We start from the raw sequence: 19,725 nt of genomic DNA on the forward strand, positions 1-19,725 counted from the left end.
CTCAGGCTTTCACTAATTCGAAATACTAATTTCAATTTCGGGAACATTCTGACCTGACCTGGGATGGACTTTATTTATGTTCGGTGTTGAAAAGAAATGAAGAGAGAGAGAGAAAGAAGGAAAAGGTAAGGAGGGTGGCGGAGGCAAGGTGACCAGGGTATGGCGGTGTGTGATGGGCTTATTTAAGAAACAATTTGTTTTAAAGACCTTAAAAAAATAGCCTTTCGAGCAGCATCATTCGTATTCATTAAGTAGCTGCTGCATTTTGATGGCACCACTCTAGTCACTCATGTCCCCCTGGGCTGCACGAACAACATCCTCTGACTTGAACTCCTCTTCCCCTGAAGCCATGTCCTCTGTCTGACCTCCCTCTTCCTGTCAATGGTACCTCTGTGCTCCCAGTCATCAAGTTCAAACCTGGGTATCACTGTGGACTCCATTCTCCCTTGACCCCAGGGTTCCCTCGGTGCTGTTTTCGATTTCACTGCCAGAGTAACAACATCATTCCTTCCAGAGTATCTCAGAATCTGTCATCCCATGCACAAAGACTTCCAGTGGCTTCCCACTGAATCCTATGGAGGCATGAGCTCCTCAGTTGAGTTCATCTCTTTCGATTTTCTGACACGACATCCATGTTTTAATGGTTTGGATGGTACCATCCCCAGGGTATTTGGAAATTGTGTCAGAGTTGTGTTTGCCACAGTGACTGGAGGTCACAGTGTCATTTAAGGAGTAGGACGTTTAGCATCCCAGGCACCAGATCGTCACAGAACTCTGTTGAGAAACATTACCACAAGTTTAGTCAAACTTCACTTTGTTCCTCCTGCAAACATGTATCCTCTGGTTGTGAAACCATCCAAGTTCAAATCTGCCCCATGGGCCACCTCTCCCATTCAAACTGCCCTGACCACCACCACCCTGCCCCAACATGTGCGTGCACACACACAGACACACACACACACGTAGGACTTCATCTTTCATTTTCCTGAATATCTCTTAGGAATCTAATCACAGACTGACTTTCACAAATAAATTGGCCTAATAATCTCTCCATTAAATTGTAAACTCGAGAGAAAGTACTTAGAGCACGCATTATTTACCTCTGACGAAAGTTACACAATGCTTTATATACAACAAGTGCTCAATATGCAATCATGAAATTGATCTGGGAAGAGAATCAGGAAATCAGAGGCCCAGGAAGGCAGGTGGAGCCTGAAAGACTGGATAGCAAAGGCAAGAGAAAACCATATTCTTAGAAAGGGGAAGACTGACCAGGCCGACGACTTCTGCAGCCCACACAAGCAGTCTGAGAATGAGACTGCAGTCCAGGTGAGGGGGGAGGCAGCAAAAGCCAAGGCTTCTGGGCTCAGGCGGAAAGAAGGGTAAATGAGACACCAATGAGCAGCTCAGAGAGGAATCAGGAAACAAAAGGACAATTCAGAATCAAAAATGATCTCAGTAAGTGGTTAAGAACCTGGGTGCCAGTGATACTGGCAGGTTGTGTCCAGGGCCTCCCAGCAGATGAAGGGCGCAGCTGCATGGCAATGGACCCGAGACACAGCTGAACGCATGTTTTGCCCCCGGCTCTGCGCTCTCGTGTGGTTCCTCTGAGGGTGGGCCTCCATCCTGGCTCCATTAGCACGAGCTCTGCAGGTGGGGACAGACCCCTGGGAGCATTTGGCCTATATGTATGCAAGAGGCAGCAGAAGCTTTTAGAAGGCAGAGCTGGGGGTAGGAACGGGAGCTGCCTAGCTGTTTGAAGGGAAGGACTGCAGGTGGGAGAAGGAGGAAAGCAATGTTTCAGAAGCACACTCACCTAAGGTAACCTGGACACATGACTAATGGTTGGGAAGAAAAGTGACTTTGGGAAAGAGAAGCAACACTTGAAAGTGAATTTTGCAGAGGAAATGGGAGGGGAGAAATGCTGAGAAGATAAGCCCATAAGTAAAAGCAGCTGTGCTAGGTGCTAGGCTTGAAACAACAGAGAGAAAGAGGAAAATGTGAGAATGTGTTATGAAGAGGACTTCAAAGCCAAGGCTGTGAGATCTCAAAATGAAGAGACTCCCTGGAGTGGAAAGAACAGACTCAAGTAGTCAAAGAGAAAGACTATGGAGAACACAGAGAGAGGTCTCTTGACTAGAAAGACCACATCAATGTGGTCTTTCCCATAAACTGGGAGAGGCAGTTGTAACGAGTCAGAAGAAACTGAAATTAAATGGAAAGTCTATCTATTTTGGAAAAGCAAAAACCATTAACTACAGTAAGAATAACCAAGAAAATGCATCAGTGGCTACTTATTGGAGGAGACTTTTGTGTGGAGAACCTTACTGGAGAAGGTGGTATTTGAAATACACTCCAACGAATAGGAAGACTTTCTGTAGGTAAAGAGAAAAGAACTGAGCATTCCTGGGTGATGCAGACATTGTGAATAGCAGCCTAGAACCAGGAAAGTAGATTCCACAGATAGAAGACAAGTCTAGTGGACAAAAGAGAATGGAAGAGAGGAGAGAAACGAAGAAGAGGTGATTTGCAACACTGGAAAATTTAATCATCGTAGCTAGTGGTGAACCATTCAATGCCATGAAAGGAAGGTGCAGATGTCATGGGGATATTGAGAAAACATATTCACTGACATATGAAAAAGTTACTTGGTTGATAAAGTTATATGCATCCCTATGTTTACTGCAGCATTATTTACAATAGCCAAGATATGGAAGCAGTTCAAGTGTCTGTTGACAGATGAATGGACAAAGAAGATTTAGTGTATACATACAATGGAATATTACTCAGCCATAAAAAGAATGAAATCTAGCCGCTTGTAACAAAATAGAGGAATCTAGAGAGTATAATGCTAAATGAAATAAGTCAGTCAAAAAAAGACAAGTACCATATGATTTCATTTGTTTGTGAAATATAAGAAACAAAAGAAACAAGGAAAAAAAACAGACAAATGAAAAAACAGACTCCTAACTATAGAGAACAAACTGATGGTTGCCAGACGGGAGGTGGGCGGGGATGCATGAGTTAGGGGATGGGGATTAAGAAGTGAACTTGTCGTGATGAGCACTGAGTAATGTGTAGAACTGTCGTATCACTGGATTGCACAACTGAAATCAATATAACACCATATGTGAACTATACTGGAATTTTAAAAGTAAACAAACATTTTAAAAAAGAAGAAAAGTTACTTGTTTCTGTGGGGGATTGTAACACCCAGTTTACATTCTAAAAACTCACTATGTCACCCTTCCCTCTCAAGCACCACTTTCCTCGGATGATTTTTGCTTTCAGATCTTGGAAAGGGGAAGAATTCCATGAACTTCTTGGACTTGGGCTGCGGTCACCCTCAGCACCTCCCTTTATCTTTGACAGTCTCGATGGCATTCACAAAGGAATGGTGACAGAGCTAATTAGAGGGAAAGTTCATTAGACTCTAGACCTCCTAAAATGTCTCCCTACCTTCAGCAACTCTTCAAGTTCCTGAGAGTGCTGCCTAGAGAAACAGATTTGCACTGAGGCAGAACTCGATGGCTGTGTAGATCATTCCCAGATGGTTCCAGACAAAGGGTGGGATTTGCAAGCACAGAAACAATGGGTGTGTTTTTGTTTATAAGGGTTTGCCGCTGGGAGTGACTCTAGGTGTTAGGGATGGAATCCACAGAGCTGTCTCAGAACAGATTATTCACCTCCCTCAGTGAAAGATCCCCCAAACTGCATGAGAGAGCAAGGCTGAGTACATGTCCCTTCTCCTCACCAGGGCCAATTTTGGAGTCAGCTGCATCCTTAAATTAACCACGGCTCTTTTTTACCCAAGGTTCTATTCAGAGATGTCTCTTCTAGAAGCAAATTGACATTTGGAGCACAAAGGCAAGTGAGCTGAGGCTGAATGATATGCAAGTATTTTGTTTTGTTTTGTTTTCTTTCTAAATATGTGCAGGAAAATATGGTCACATGTATGAGCCCCTGAAGGGCTCTTTCTTTTGCACATAGATGATAAATTGCTACCTCTTATGAAAGAATAGAAGATTCATCCCCAGGCATTCATTTTGTCCCATCCTAGAGCCAAAATTCATTTCAGGGATAGGTAAGAGGAAAAGGAACTGCCGCAGCATGGACACAAAATGGGGGGAGGAGAAATCTCGTTAATATGAAATCTTTCATTAAATAAAATGAAATGAGAGAAACTTCTGGAATCAGAATGACCTTGGGTTGAATCTTCACTTCAAACTCACAATTAGAACTGCAGTCCCTTCATCTCTTAAGTAAGAGTAATAATACTTGCTTCTTACAGTTGCTGTGAAGACAAAAGGAGAATGTTCGGAAAGCTGAGCCCAGGGCTTGCACGTATTGTGTACTCTATGAGAAAGGATTGTGTCAGCGGGAACTTCGAAGGTTCTTCGCCGAACGAGGGGAATGTTGGGGTGTGAGGGGTAGAAAGAATAGTAGCTGCCACAAAACCAGCTGCCACGTAGCCTGGCTCATTTGCCTGTCTCTCCCTAAAGGGAATTTCTGTTCTGGCGTCCAGCGCGATGAATCACTGGACACCGAGATGAGTGCACATCCAGCATCTACCACTGGTATCTTTCTTAATGTTTTCAACACCATCCAAAAAAAAAAAAAAAAAAAAAAGGACCAACCAGCCAGTTGGAGACCATTCAACACTAAATAAACATTTGGAATGGGGCCATGCCTTTTGCAAAATTATAATCTGCTTAAAATAGATGGCCTCAGAGGTCAGTTTCAAAAATACTCCGTTGGATGTCCACATTTGTTTACTTCTCTCCAAAGGCAATTTGGGGGCAAGCAACTCAGACAGCTGCTCAGGACATCAGGCTCGAAGTACAGACGCCGCTGTGCCTTGAACAGAATGTGCTGCGCCAAGGCTTCTGTGTTAGCAAGGCCTCCATCTACCATCGTCAGAGAAGGCAAGGGCCCCCCAGCAAGGGTGCAAGCCTTACAGCCGGCATTGAGGGAGGGAAGTGGAAAGGAGGGTTGGAGGAAAGCTCTGCACGCATTTCTGATCTGGAGCCCTGTTGGGTCTCTTAAGTTCTCCTGTCCCTAGCAAAATGATCTCTTAGTTTTCCAGTAAATAGATAGACAGACAGACAAATAGATAAATAGTCCTAAAAGCTTATTGAAAAGCTAAACATGTCTCAAAGATTGAATTGTTTTCACAAAGCACTGTTTAGGTAAAATAACTAAATGGTTCCCCACAACAAAGGCACATATTGAAAATAAGGAAACGTGTTTGTGGCATAACTTTCTTGGCTTTCCAAAAAATAAAATACAAAAAATTGGTTTTAGATATAGCTATCTCTCCCTTTTCATCTCTAATGAAGTAATAATAATAATGGTATCACATATGCTTTTTTAGCAGAAAAAAATTTTAATTGCCAAGAACAGAATTGCAAAACATTGAAGAGACTAATAAATTGGCTATTAAAATCCTTTTGAGGAAATCATTAACTTTGAGTATGCTGTGTAAAGTAGTTCTCAAGTTTTTCATTGATCCATCTTAAAATGAGGAATGAAAGAACTGGCTCTAGCAAGTAAGGATTTTCTTTGTACCTCCAGAATATTTTATTTGAATGGAAATACCAATTCTTCTGAGACAGCCTGCCTTGACTATTCCAGCCCATGCCAATTTTCTGCTTTACTGATCTTTTAGGCAAAGTATAGTTAGTCCACTGCATTTAGGAGCGAATTACCACAGCTTGTGATTTGGTCAACTGTTTCACCTGTGTTTGTTTTGTTCCCCAATTAGATGGTAAGCATTGTGAGGACAGCTTCTATACCTTATATTTGCAACATACTTCCTGGGTACCTGTTCAGTGCTAAGCACACAGAATCTTTATTAAATACTTAATGAAAAGAAATCTTTTTTGGATGACTACAGTTTGAAAGGGGTGGGGGTGTCTCATATGAATGTTGCCTCAATTAGTGTTTTGTTTTTTTTATAATTTTATAATTTTTTATTATGTTATGTTAGTCACCATACAGTATACCCTTAGTTTTTGATGTAATGTTCCATGATTCATTATTGCCTCAATTAGTGTTATCCAACATGCAGGCATATTAAAAATCACCTGAGTGCATCTTAGAATTTCCTAAGAGGCGCCTGGGTGGCTCAGTCAGTTAAGCATCCAACTCTTGATTTTGGCTCAGGTCATGATCTCAGGGTCCTGAGATAGAGCACTACATGGGGGGGGAGGGTCCTCTCTCAGTGGGGAGTCTGCTTAAAGATTCTCTCCCTCTCTCTCTGTCCCTCTCCCTGCTGGTGCACTTTCTCTAAAATAAATCTTTTTTTTTTTTTAAAGAAGAATTACCTGAGAAGATTCTAAAACATTCTTATGCTCCATGCTAGATGCTAGATTAAAACAGAGACGAAAAATGTCTTTGCCATCAAAGGGATTGTAAATTTAGGGCCTAACGCAAACATCACAGGTAACAGGTAAATAAATATGGTGAATAAATTCTTCAGATAGACAAGTTGATCACCTTTTGGCTTCTTCAGTTACCCGTAATTTCTGAGGATATATTACAGCGATCTTGACTGGACCTGGGTATTCCCTAAGCCTTCTTCAATAACCTACCTCCCAACCGTTCTCCGGGATGGGGTTATTTTTACAGACGGCCGAAGTCATCTATCGTGTACTTGATGTTGATTATTTTTGCTTGCAAGTTCTATTTCCAAGTTCTAGGGGGAAAGAACATGGAAACATAGCTTTATGTATCATAGGCATATCTATTATTACTATATACTCTGGCAAAAATAAATTTCAGATTTATTCTTCCATGTAAAAGTAAACCAGATTTATCCTTCCACCTGAAAATGCTGGAAGGACCAACTCCCAAAGTATGAGACACAAAGCAAATTAGAGTAGTGATCCCTGAGGAGGCGAAGGAGGTGAGAACTACAAGTGCCCCAGCTTACTCCCTAGAGAAAGATTCCAGACCATGGTGCAGGGAGGGGAACCCAGTATGAGCAGGGCAGAGGAAATGGAGTGGGGAGAGTAGGGAAACTGGAGCATCAATAGCTCATAGAGTAGAGTACTGGGAGGAGAGAGAGTTGCACTGAGAGGAAAATTCCAAGATTTGCAGAAGACCCCCCTCAAATTCTCCACTGTCCTGATGAGCAAATGAAAGTGAGGAAATTACCCAAAAGGATTCCAGGGAACAGTGCCCAGAATGGTGTCTGTTTCCCACAGCCAGAAGAGAAAACTTCATAAATCATGGTTGATGGACTACAGCAGGGGTAGGCAACCCACGGTGCCAGGCCAAATCCAGCCCCACACTGACTTTTGTAAATACCATTTTCTTGAAATACAGACACACCCATTTCTTTATGTATTTGCTATGGTTGCTTTCACGCTGCAATGACAAAGTTGAGTAGCTGGGAGTGAAACTAGATAACCCACGCAGCCTAAAATATTTACTATCCAGCCCTTTACAGAAAGTTTGCTGACAGACACTTACGTTAAAATACTAAGAGTCTCGTCTCAGCAGTGGGGAAAAAAATTAACCCTGCACTAAATGCTGCTCTGGTCCTACCTAATAAAGCTTGCTTTTAAAAGCAAGATCTAAAGGGAAGAAATTGTTTCTTAATTAGTTCCTTAACTATGTTCCAGAAGAAAGCTCAAGAATATCTTCAGAAACACACCAAAGTAAAATTCACAATGTCTGGCATCCAATCAAATGTAACTTGGCAAGCAGGGGCACCAGGGTAGCTCAGTTGGTTAAGTGTCTGACTCTTGGTTTTGGCTCAGGTCATGATCCCAGGGTCCTGGGATGGAGTCCCACATAGGGCTCCTTGCTCAGTGGGGAGTCTGCTTCTCCCTCTGTCTGCTGCCCCCCACCCCCTCTTGTGCACATTCTCTCTCTCTCGCTCTGACAGACAAATAAATGAAATCTTAAAAAAAAAAGAAAGATCTTCCCCCATCTTTCCCCCTCCCCCTACTCGTGGGCACATGCGTGTGCACTCTCTCTCAAAAAAAAGTTACTCAGCATGCAAAGAAGGAAAATATAATCCATTAAGTATCAATAGAAATTTGATTGAAAATATAAATCAAATAAAACTGATCTATAAATGACACATGATAAAATTAATAGACAAGGACATTACATTATTATGCCTGTATGCCATGTGTTGGTGCTTGAGGAAAGATTGAACATGCAGGACAAGGCCATGAAAGGTATATATAAAAAAGATCCAAATCTAATTGTTGACCACTGAAATATACAATAACATAACCATGAAGAGTAAGGGAGGCATAAATGGAATTATGCTGCCGTAAGGTTTCTACATTGTTTGTGAAGTAGTTTAATACGATCTGAAGGTAGATTGTGATAACACATAAACATGTTGTAATTCTAGAGAAACTATTTTTAAAAAAGTAATATAAAGCATTAGGGTGTTAAGCCTATCAAATAAATTCTTTATTCAAAACTGTCTTCATTTCTAACATTTCTGTTTGTTTCTTTTTGTTTCCATTTCTATGCTAACATCCCCCATATGTAGTTATGTTTCTTGTCAACATTTTCCATTAAGACTTTAATATATTTACATGGTTACTTTTTTAAAGACAATTTTTTAGAGTAGTTTTAGGTTCACAGCAAAAGTGAAAAAAGATACAGAGATTTCCAATATACTCCTCTGCCCCCACCCATGCATAGCCTCCCCATTATCAACACCCCCACCAGAGTGGTACACTTGTTACAATCCATGAAACTATTGATACATGAGAATTACCCAAAGTCCATAGTTTACATTACAGTTCACTCTTGGTGTACAATTTTTGGGTTTGGACTAATGTATAATAGCATGTATCCATCAATAAGCACCATACATTGTATTTTCACTGCTTTAGAAATTCCCTGTGCTCTTCCTACTCATCCCTCTTACCACCAAACCCTGGCAATCACTGATCTTTTTACTATATCCAGAGTTTTATCTTTTGTAGAATGTCATATATTTGAAATCATGCAATAGGCTTTCAGGTTGGCTTCTTTCACTTAGTAATATGCATTGAAGATTCATCCATGTCTTATTATGGCTTAATAACTCATTTCCTTTCAGTACTAAATAATATTCCATTGTCTGGATATACCACAGTTTATTTATCCGTTCACTTACTGAAGGACATCTTGGTTGCTTCCAGGTTTTGGCAATTATGAATAAAGCTACTATAAATATTCATGTGAAGGCATTTGTGTGGGCATAAGTTTTCAATTCCTCTGAGTAAACACCAAGAAGTGTGATTGCTGCATTGTATGGTAAGGGTATGTTAGCTTTATAAGAGACCATCAAAGTGTCTTTCGAAGTGGCTGAACCATTTTGCATTCTTGCCAGCAATGAATGAATCCTCCTATTGCTCCACATCTTCACTAGCATTTGCTGTTGTCAGTGTTCAGGATTCAGGCCATTCTAATTGGTAGGAAGTAATATTTCAAAGTTTTAATTTGCATTTCTCTGATGATATGCTGTGGAGCATCTTTTCATATGTTTATTTGCCATCTGTATGTTTTCTTCAGCAAGGTATCTAATAAGGTCTTTGGCCCATTTTTTAATTGGGTTGTTTTCTTTTTTTTGTTAACTTCTAGGATTTGTGTATTTTAGATATCAGCCCTTTATCAGATGAGTCTTTTGCAAAAATCTTCTCTCAGTCTATGACTTGTCTTATTATCTTGACCTTGTCATTTGCAGAGCAGAATTTTTTAATCTTAACAAAATCCAACTTATCAATTTTTTTCTTTCATGGATCGTGTCTTTGGTATTATATCTAAAAAAGCATCACCATACCCAAGGTAATCTAGGTTTTCTCCCATCTCATTCTGGGGAGTATTATAGTTTTGCATTTTATGGTTTGGGCTATGATTCATTTTGAGTTAATTTTCATGAAGGATGTAAGGTCTAAGACTAGATTTTTTTTTTTTTTTTTTTCACCTGGATGTCCAGTTATTCCAGCACCATTTGTTGAAAAAGCTATTTTTGCTCCTGCATGGCTATTTTAAGTTCCTCTTGTTAGGAATTTTAATATCTGGGACATGTATTGATCTGCTTCTACTATCTTTTTCTGTTGGTAATGGTTAACATTTTCCAGTTTCTTCACATGTCTTGTAATTTTTTATTGAATGTTGGACATTATGTATATAAAAGTATAGTGGAAACTAAAATAAATAATATTTGCAGATGACATGATGCTATATATAGAAAACCCTAAAGACTCCAGCAAAAACTATTAAAAGTAATAAATGAATTCAGTACAATTGTAGGACACAAAATTAATATACAGATATAAGCTGCATTTCTATACACTAATAAAATGCAGAAAGAGAAATTAAAAAAACAAGTCTATTTGCAGTTACCCCTAAAAGAAAAAATACCTAGGAATAAATTTAACTAAGGAAGTAAAAACCTGTATTCTGAAAACTGTAAACCACTGATGAAAAAAATTGAAGATGACACAAACAAATGGAAAGATATTCTATGCTCATGTATTGGAGGGATACTGTTAAAATGTCCATATTGCCCAGAGCAATCTATAGTTTTGGTGCAATCCCTATCACAATGCCAACAGCATTTTTCACAAAACTAGAACAAATAATACTAAAATTTGTGTGGAACCAGAATAGACCCCAAAGAGCCAAAACAATCTGGAGAAAGAAGAACAGAGCTGGGGACATCACAATCTCCAATTTCAAGATAGACTACAAAGCTGTAGTAATCAAAACAGAGTGGTACTGGCACAAAAACAGACACATAGATCAATGGAACAGGATAGAGAACCCAGAAATAAACCCATGCTTATATTCAGTCAATCTACAACAAAGGAGGCAAGAGTGTCCAATGGAGAAATGACAGTCTCTTCAATAAATGGTGTTGGGAAAAATAAACAGCTACATGCAAAAGAATGAACCTGGACAGCTTTCTTACATTATACACAAAAATAAACTGAGAATGGATTAAGGACCTAAATGTGAGACTTGAAACCATAAAATTCGTAGCAGAAATCATAGGCAGTAATTTCTTTGACATTGGCCCTAGCAACATTTTTCTAGATGTATCTCCTCAGGCAAGAGAAACAAAAGCAAAATTAAACTATTGGGACTACATCAATATAAAATGTGTTTGCACAATGAAGGAAAACATCAACAAGAAGGCAAGGCAATCTAATGAATGATAGAAGATATTTGCAAATAGTATGTCCAATAGGGGTTAAATATAAAATATATAAAGAACTTGTACAAACCCAAACCCCCATGAATAATCTAATTAAAAACAAAAGACCCAAATAGACATTTTTCCAAAGAAAACATAGATTGTAAACTAACACATAAAAAGATGCTTAACATCACTAATCCTCAGGAAAATGCAAATAAAAACCACGAGCTATCACCTTACACCTGTCAGAATGGCTAAAATAAAATTAAACACACACACACACACACACACACAAGAAGTAACACGTGTTGGTAAGGATGTGGAGAAAGGGGAAACTCTTATACTGTTGGTTGGAATGCAAACTGGTGCAGCCATTTGGAAGACAGTATGGAGATTTCTCAAAAAGTTAAAAACAGAAATACCATACAATCCAGTAATTCTACTACTGGGTTTTTACCCAAAGGGGGGAAAAACACATTAATTTTAAAAAGATACATGTACTCCTATGTTTATTGCAGTATTATTTACAATTGCCAAGCTATAGAAGCAACCCAAGTGTCCATTAATAGATGAATGGATAAAGAAGATATACTGTTTATACATACATGCAATGAAATATTACCCATAAAAAAGAATGAGATGTTGCCACTTGTGACAACATGGATAAACCTAGAAGGTATTACACAAAGTGAAATAAGCCAGGCAGAGAAAGACAAATATCCTATGATTTCACTTATATTTGAAATCTAAACAACAAATGAACAAGAAGCAGAAACAGACCCATAAGTACAGAGAACAAACTGCAAACTGATGGTTTTCAGAGGGAAGAGTGTTGGGAGGTGGGAAAAATAGGTGAAGGAGAGTGGGAGGTACAGGCTTCCAGTTACGGAACGAATGAGTCACAGGGATAAAAGGTCGAGAATGGAAAACACAGTCAGTGATATTATAGACAGCACTGTATGGTGACAGACGGTAGCTACATTTGTGGTGAGCCTAGCATAACCTACAGAATTGTCAAATCAACTATTTTGTATGGCTGAAACTAACATAACATTGTGTGTCAAACACACTTCTATTAAAAAATACTTTTAAAGATACAATATTTGCACTACCCTGTTAACCCCAGAAAGGACATCGCTCTTCTTCTATCAGGCTACTAGTACTGTATGCTTAGCTCAATCTAACCTTTAGCTGCGTGGGGTCTTGTCTTTTTCACAATCATATTCAGTTCACCATTGATTTTATAAGTTTTGTGGGCAGAATGGGGACTTTCCTTTCAGCTGGCCTTGAAAACTGAGAACCTGTGAGACTCCGGAGGCAGTGTCTAGTTTTAAACTGCTAGGGAATTTAATTTGCTCTTCAGCCAGCCCCACCCCCAGTTTTCTGCGCCTGGAAGATCTCCCTCTGCCCTTCTGCCTCACCCCCAACCTTCAGCGGTGTTCTGCTTGACACTTGGTGAGGAACTCTGGTGCTCAGAGTTATCCCTTTCAGCTCTCCTGCTCTGCCTCTTGTCTTCATCGCCTACCCTGTATACACTTGGTGAGACCTCATGGGAGAGAGTCAATGGATAGATACAGACTTGCTCTGTGCCCAGAGTCCCTAGGATCCCAGAGTCCATTGTACTACCCCAAATTCAACTAGTTTTTCCTTACTCCAGTCTGTGTCAGGTTCCCTTCACCTCCTGCTCTTCCACCAGAAAGGAGGCACCCCTGGGTCTCCCTCTACTCTCCTAAGAAGTACCTGAATTTTCTGAAATTTGGTTCATTTAGGCTTCTTTGAATCCCTCAGTCTTTAAAGGGTTAGAAACAAATCTATGATTTTGTAAGTGATCTGACTTTTTTTCATTGTTAGAATGAGAGCAACAGTTCCTTGGGACTTTCCCCATTCTAACTGGAAGCAGACTCTCGAAGGAGCTTACAGTTTAGAATGAGCAATGTGATTTGGCCTACTTGTTACAATGATAATAAAGGTGGCAGAAGTACAACACAAGAGGCGTTTATATTATTTCAGACTGTAAGTTAGTAAAAAGTATGGAACCTTAAACCACTGACTCTTGAGACTTGAAGCTAAATGATTTTAATAATGATTTGATAAATTGCATAATTTGCAAATTAATACATTTAAAATTAGTAAGTTATTTGCCCAAGTCCAACGTTTTATCTGTGGGGGCGAGTTTGCCACAGACCTAAATAAAATTGGAGTTGGTAAGACCTTACAGATCATTTAATCACACAGTCAAGAGAATTCTAGACATCCATGAAAATCTATTTAGAGCTGCCATAGGATATGAGTAGAAATCCAGTCTGCCCTGGTTCCCCTTTTCCAAACATTTAATACTGCTTTTATCAGTTTTCGATGTTGAGTTTTGTGTTACATATCATCTGAAATAGAGGTTCTGGTCCTTTTCAAACTATGAAAATCACAGTCGATTTCCCACATACACACACACTTCCAAAGACACATAAACACATAGCTCTACATACATTTTCCTGTTAGGGAAACTGAGGTCCAGAGATGTAAAATGACTCCCCTAAATTCACACAGCTAAGTAATAGCAGAAGTGGTGCCAGAAACCCTAAACCCAGTCCATTTTCTTCTCCACGTGTTCCTTTTCATCACTAATTAATCTTCCTGCCCTAGGCTATTGTAAGTCTCCACCACACTGGTCGATTTCAGTGTGGGACCACGGATGAGCAGGTTTAGTCGGATTGATGAATGATTCCTAGGGCTTTGGAGACTCTCGCGTGACATCAGTTGGACCCAGGTGAAATGGTAATCACCAGTGTATAAATGATTTGGACACTGTAATTTCCCCCTGTGATTTAGTTTGCTTTCTTCCGTTGATTTATTTAGAATGTGCTCTGCTACATCTCCCAACCTTGCTACACTTGGAGCACCAATAAACGTCAAACAGATTAGACAGGCCCATTACTCAATGGGCACATTTCTAAAAATGGTACAAAGGTGAAATCCCAGCAGTTTGAGATGATTGGAGTATTTACAGAATGTTAGGGAAACATCTGCTTCAAAGATTCAGAGGTTCAAGAGTTGATATAATGTTTTATTAGAAGCCTACACCACCAGTAGTCACTGTACAGAAAATATTAAGCCATTACAGAGTGAATGAGTTTTGAGTACCTATTATATAGAATGGGCTGTACAGAGATTGGCCCTCTAATAGCCACTTAGAGTGAATACATTTTGCTTTTATCAAAAGAAGAGAGAATGGAACTCGCTTTTATGGCTTTGCTCAAAGATAAATGTGGGTAGAAAGAGGTATTTTTGTCTTCTGTGCTGACCACTTAGGTTTGGTCATATAGCATCCTTACCCTGGTATAATGTCACCAAGGCTCAACAAGCAGACAAAAGGTGCTAACAATTCACTAGAGCTAATGTTGGAATTTTGGTTTGTCTTCATTATTACCATAATAACCATTAATAGATCATCCATTATACAGCCAAACATTATGCAGATCTCATTGATATTTTTAAGAATCCTAAGATATAGGTACAATTATTCCCATTTTACACATTGGGAAATATGGTCTCAGAGAAATTAGTCAACCCAAGTCAGTTGCTTGGGTCCACATTTAGTAGGTAGTGAAGCTGGGATCCTAACCCAATCAAATAAATTCCCAAGTCCCTGCTTTTTCCACTATTGTCATTGGTTGTGCAGAATACATCAGCTTAAGGTTGAAATAACAACACCCCAAATACGTTGTTCTGGTTATTCTATAACAACTAGACGTTTATAATCTCTTTCAAGGAGTCGTCCAGAGTAAAGTCTGTTGATGGGGACACACGGCAATTGCTAATGGATTTGTTCTAGAATCACACTCCTGTAATCTCCTCTTCAATAAGATTTAATTTCATCTCCAGTGTTTTCTTTGGGATGCTGTTCTCCTTCAACAGCTAATGGGGTAGTTGGGGGAAGTCTGCAAAAAAGAAAACAATATGCCTGAAGAGGAGGGAAGACAGCATATGAGCTACGCTCGGCAGGAGCCCACTGGTATTTCTGGTCTGTGACGCTCAGTTCACCGTGCAGTTTCATACATGGACACAGATGCACACATGTGCCTGTGTGCACCTGCACGCACCAAAAGGAAAGGGAGAGACAAGATGGGTATGGCTCTCTTCCTCTTGCTTTGCATTTCTGAGGAAATAGCAGTTGGATTCATCATTTATTAATCACAGATTTTGGTTCTCTATCTTGAGCATAGAAAAACATCCCTTGATTTTCAATACATACTCTGCTAATTGGCAGGTTTTGCGTCTCAACTAAACTGCAAAGGGAAGGGTACATACTAAACCGGTTGCCCTACTTGGGCAGCTCCTGGCAGGAATGGGGGGGGGCGGATTAGCATGCATCACAGAAGGCTTTTGTGACCCTGGGAGACAGGAGAACCTGAAATAACCTTAATATCCTGTCAGCTTTCATTACCAGACCCCACTGAACAAGTAAAGCCTATTTAACAATCTGTCTGGGAAGGAAAAATCCATAGCTGGTTTTTTAGCCAGGATTTTTCATCCTGTTCTTTTTTATCCTGGGGATATTTTCTTCCACCTCACTTCTCAGAGCAACACCACTGGGCTACACCCAAGTTATACGGGGTCCTGGTTTCATCACATCTCTCCGCCCCGCGCCCCTGCTGCCACGGCTCTCGCCTCTACAAACATACCCTCGAATATCTGGAACCCAGGGTCAGTCCTGAACAATAGGTAGTCTGGGGTCTAGCAGGGTGTTTGGGCAGAAATGACTCCATGCTGACAGGTTCAGTGCTCAGAACTGTTCAGGCTCAAGAAAGAGAACAAGAATTAGTCAAACTCCAGAGTCAAAAAGCAAGAGCGTCTTGAATAAGCACCTGGGCTTTCACAGAGACACACGAAGCCAGATGTCTCTTCATGTCAGCTGCAGTTGCAGAAGGCGTCCTGAGGTACCTTGGCATGCCAAGGACAGCATGCTCCTCAAGGGAGGTGTTTATGGGGAAATTCCAAGAATACCAGAGCACTAGAACAAGGCCAAAATAATTGCAATCCCCTAGCTTTTTAATAGCACTCACAAGAAACAGATAGGTCTCTAGCTGTGTAAATGCTTTCCCAAATTTCCAGCTTAGATTAATTTCCAGCATGTCTTGAGGTCCCAAGCTTCCTCTCTTTACAACATAGCTTAGCTATACATTTATTTCTGTCCAATCAGAGAAGTTAAAATAATATTTTTTTTAAAAATCCCTAGGCGGGGCGCCTGGGTGGCACAGTGGTTAAGCGTCTGCCTTTGACCCAGGGCGTGATCCCAGCGTTATGGGATCGAGCCCCACGTCAGGCTCCTCTGCTATGAGCCTGCTTCTTCCTCTCCCACTCCCCCTGCTTGTGTTCCCTCTCTCGCTAGCTGTCTCTATCTCTGTTGAATAAATAAATAAATAAATCTGTAAAAAAAAAAAATCCCTAGGCAGTCTGCAGAGACCTGAATTCTATAAATTAGCAGCTGTGTGACCTTGGGCAAGTCACTTCCTTTATCTGAAACATTAAAGGGAGGGGAGAAATATTAAAATTTGTTGAGTTACTGCGCACTTTACCTTTATAGTCTAATTAAATGGCTTCCAGGATTTATTCTAGTTCCAATTTTCTATTCTTTTTACTAAATGCTTAAATTGGGCATTTTGAGAGATTCTATGGGCCAAGCACGGAGCTATGCACTCCAAGAGTCATTAATACCAATTTAAAGTTGAAATACAAGGAGATTTTTATAAAGACTCCCCCTCCCCCTCAGGCAAACCAACTTTCTTTTTCAACAAAATTTGGAAGAATTGTTCCTTATGGTATAATGGAGCCAGTGCCTTACCCACTCTGTCACATAATCCTGTCAGGAATTTGTCATTTTACTCTTTGAGGAATTTTTAAATTCCTCCCAGTGAGATGTACTGTGATTTCATTCATCTGAGCTTCTGTATCTTTTTTTACCTTATTTTATTTAAATTCAATTAACATATAGTATAGTATTAGTTTCAGAGGTAGAGTTTAGTGATTCATCAATTGTATATAACACTCAGCGCTCATTACATCACGTGCCCTCCTTAATGTCCATCACCCAGTTACCCCATCCCCCCACTCCTCTCCCCCACAGAAACCCTCAGTTTGTTTCCTAGAGTTAAGAGTCTCTTACAGTTGGTCTCCCTCTCTATATCTTTATCTCTAAAATGGAATCTGTAAGTTAGATGTTTAATTGGAAAAAACAACGAATAGAGTCAAGGGAACGGAGTTCAAGTTCTGACTATGGCACCAATCAGTTGGACAATAACGTTAGACAATTTACTTTGTCTCCCTGTGTACCACTTTCATGATATGGAGACTTTGGGAGAGATGATTTATTTATTCCTAAAATTCTTGTACAGTTTTGAAAGAGAGAAAGAGAAACTGTCTAAACCTGCCATGTGCAACAATAGCCACTAGACATGTAGCTACTGAGCACTTGAAATGTGGCTAATTCAAATCAAAATGTGCCCCGAGAAGACCCAAACTATGTCATTCATAATTTATAATACTGATTACATAGTGAAATGATACGTATTTTGGATACATTGAGTGAAGTACAATATATTGTTAACATTAATTCCACATTTTTTACTTTTTATTTTCATGTGCTTAAGCAGAAAATTTAAAATTACACATGTGGTTCACATTTGTGGCTCCATTATCTTTCTGTTGGGCAGCTCTGCCCCAAATCCTCTCAGTCACTCACCTACTAAACAACCAGCAGCTTGGGAAGAGTTAAGTAGGTCACATTGTTCTGGTTTGAATTTTAAAAAGTAAGTAAATACAAGGAGGAGGACAGGAAAAAGAGGCAGGAAGCCTTTGCTCATGCCCAGGATTCCCCATGTCCCCTCACCAGGGTAAACCCTGAGAAGTGCTTTGTCCTCACTGCTGGTACCATGCAGGTTTGAGAAAGAGCAAGCCTGAGAACTTGAGAAGAGGTGAGACCCACCAGCTTTGTATGCGAAAAGACAGCCAGCCACTGATAGGAGAAAAAAATGTGAGCCCCTGAAAGGAAACAGGACAGGGAAGAAAAAAAGAACTGGAGCAGCCTGGAGATGAAAAGGAGTGTGAGGGGAGCTTGAAGTGGGGAAGCAGACAGAAGGCTCTAGAATGCCCACCAGAGCTCTGCCGTCAAATAAAGCAAGCGTTCTCCCTCCCTTCTCTTCTCCATCCTTCCACTTCCCGCTTCATCCCTTCCTTTACATCCTGCACTTCTCTTTGCTAGGCGCTCTCACACAGGCATCTCCTTCAATTGGAATGAGTCCGAGGTTGGTAGGATCATCCTCATTTTACAATGGAGAGAACTGACACTCAGAGCGGTCATGTAACTCACCCAAGTACATATAGTGGAGCCAGGGTCTGAATCTGTACCTCTGGATTTCCATGACTAGATCTTTCCCACAAAACCACATCACATGCACATGTATTTCGGCTGCCTCTCCTAACTTACTGGGGGCAGATTTTAAATTCAGCTAATTCTCAAGTCACTCTGTAAAGACAGTATAGAGGCTATTGTACTAAAAAAAAAAAAAAAATTAAACTGCTTCCTAAAACATGACAGGGCTAATTTTCAAAACTCTGTTTCTTACCACTAACTAAACACTGTCCAAATATGAATCAGATTTGAATACTTAGGCTAATAAATAAGTAGGTCTACGGTTCATTTGAATAGCTCAGCCAAGCCTGTGAAAAAAACACAATTAGCTGATAACCCTGCCTGCCTTTCAGTAAGAGATTTGGGCAAAAAGCATATTAGAACATTTTAGCCAGAAGAATTAATTTAGTTGATTATGAGAAATCTATTAATATAAGTGTGTGAACCCAAATCCTTAACATCATGGTCACATAACTTCTCTAATTTAGTTTCAACAGAAGTAGGAAAATATTTTTCCCTTTCAACTTCACGAACCACAGAAGACAAATGAAATACACACATTGTACTTATTTGAAATACAGTTCCACAGTGTTCCATCTGTAATAACCCAAATGCCAGCATTAATCCATCTCTAAATCCATGAGGCTTTCAGCTCAGACCCCAAAGAAGGCGTAAGTAATGCATACAGAAACTGTGCCAGTTCAACACCCACAACACAAGCCAGAGCCTCCTAAGACTGGATTGGGAATTAGACTTCAAACAAATCTCTAAGTTGAGGATTTAACATACCCAGGAGCTGGGATGGGTTTTTTTTTGGGGGGGGGTGTTGGGGGGAGAGGAGGTTGGGGGATTTTTTAAAGTCTAAGTAATAGAGAACACAACTCTCCAAATCATTGTTTCTTTATTTCATCTCAACCTAGGTTTTTCTTCTGTGTTGTAAAATCCTACAAAGAAACAGGAGCTAAGTATGCTCTGCCCCTAGAAAACCCAGGAATATCTAAATACAGCATCCGCAGATGCACAAGGTGAAACTTGTTCTCACTGCCTAATAACTTTAGTGGCAAAATCACTCTGAGTCGTCTTAAGTAGCATTTCTTCTAGTGCATTTAGGTATAAATATACACTATAGATTAAATTAGGATAGAAGATAGTAATTAGG

General features: G+C 40.0%; 1 long non-coding RNA gene across 3 annotated transcripts in view; it reads right to left on the reverse strand.

Moving 5' to 3' along the window:
- LOC117802691 overlaps positions 1–19,725 on the reverse strand; it is a 387,685-nt gene that overhangs the window by 189,773 nt on the left and 178,187 nt on the right. For all 3 annotated transcript variants that reach the window (XR_004626146.1, XR_004626145.1, XR_004626149.1), the window contains exon 2: positions 6,594–6,697. This is a non-coding gene — a long non-coding RNA (uncharacterized LOC117802691). The remainder of the gene's footprint in view (positions 1–6,593; positions 6,698–19,725) is intronic.

The sequence above is a fragment of the Ailuropoda melanoleuca genome, chromosome 1 (genome assembly GCF_002007445.2).
Source record: "Ailuropoda melanoleuca isolate Jingjing chromosome 1, ASM200744v2, whole genome shotgun sequence".
In the NCBI taxonomy this organism is placed as follows: Eukaryota; Metazoa; Chordata; class Mammalia; order Carnivora; family Ursidae; genus Ailuropoda; species Ailuropoda melanoleuca.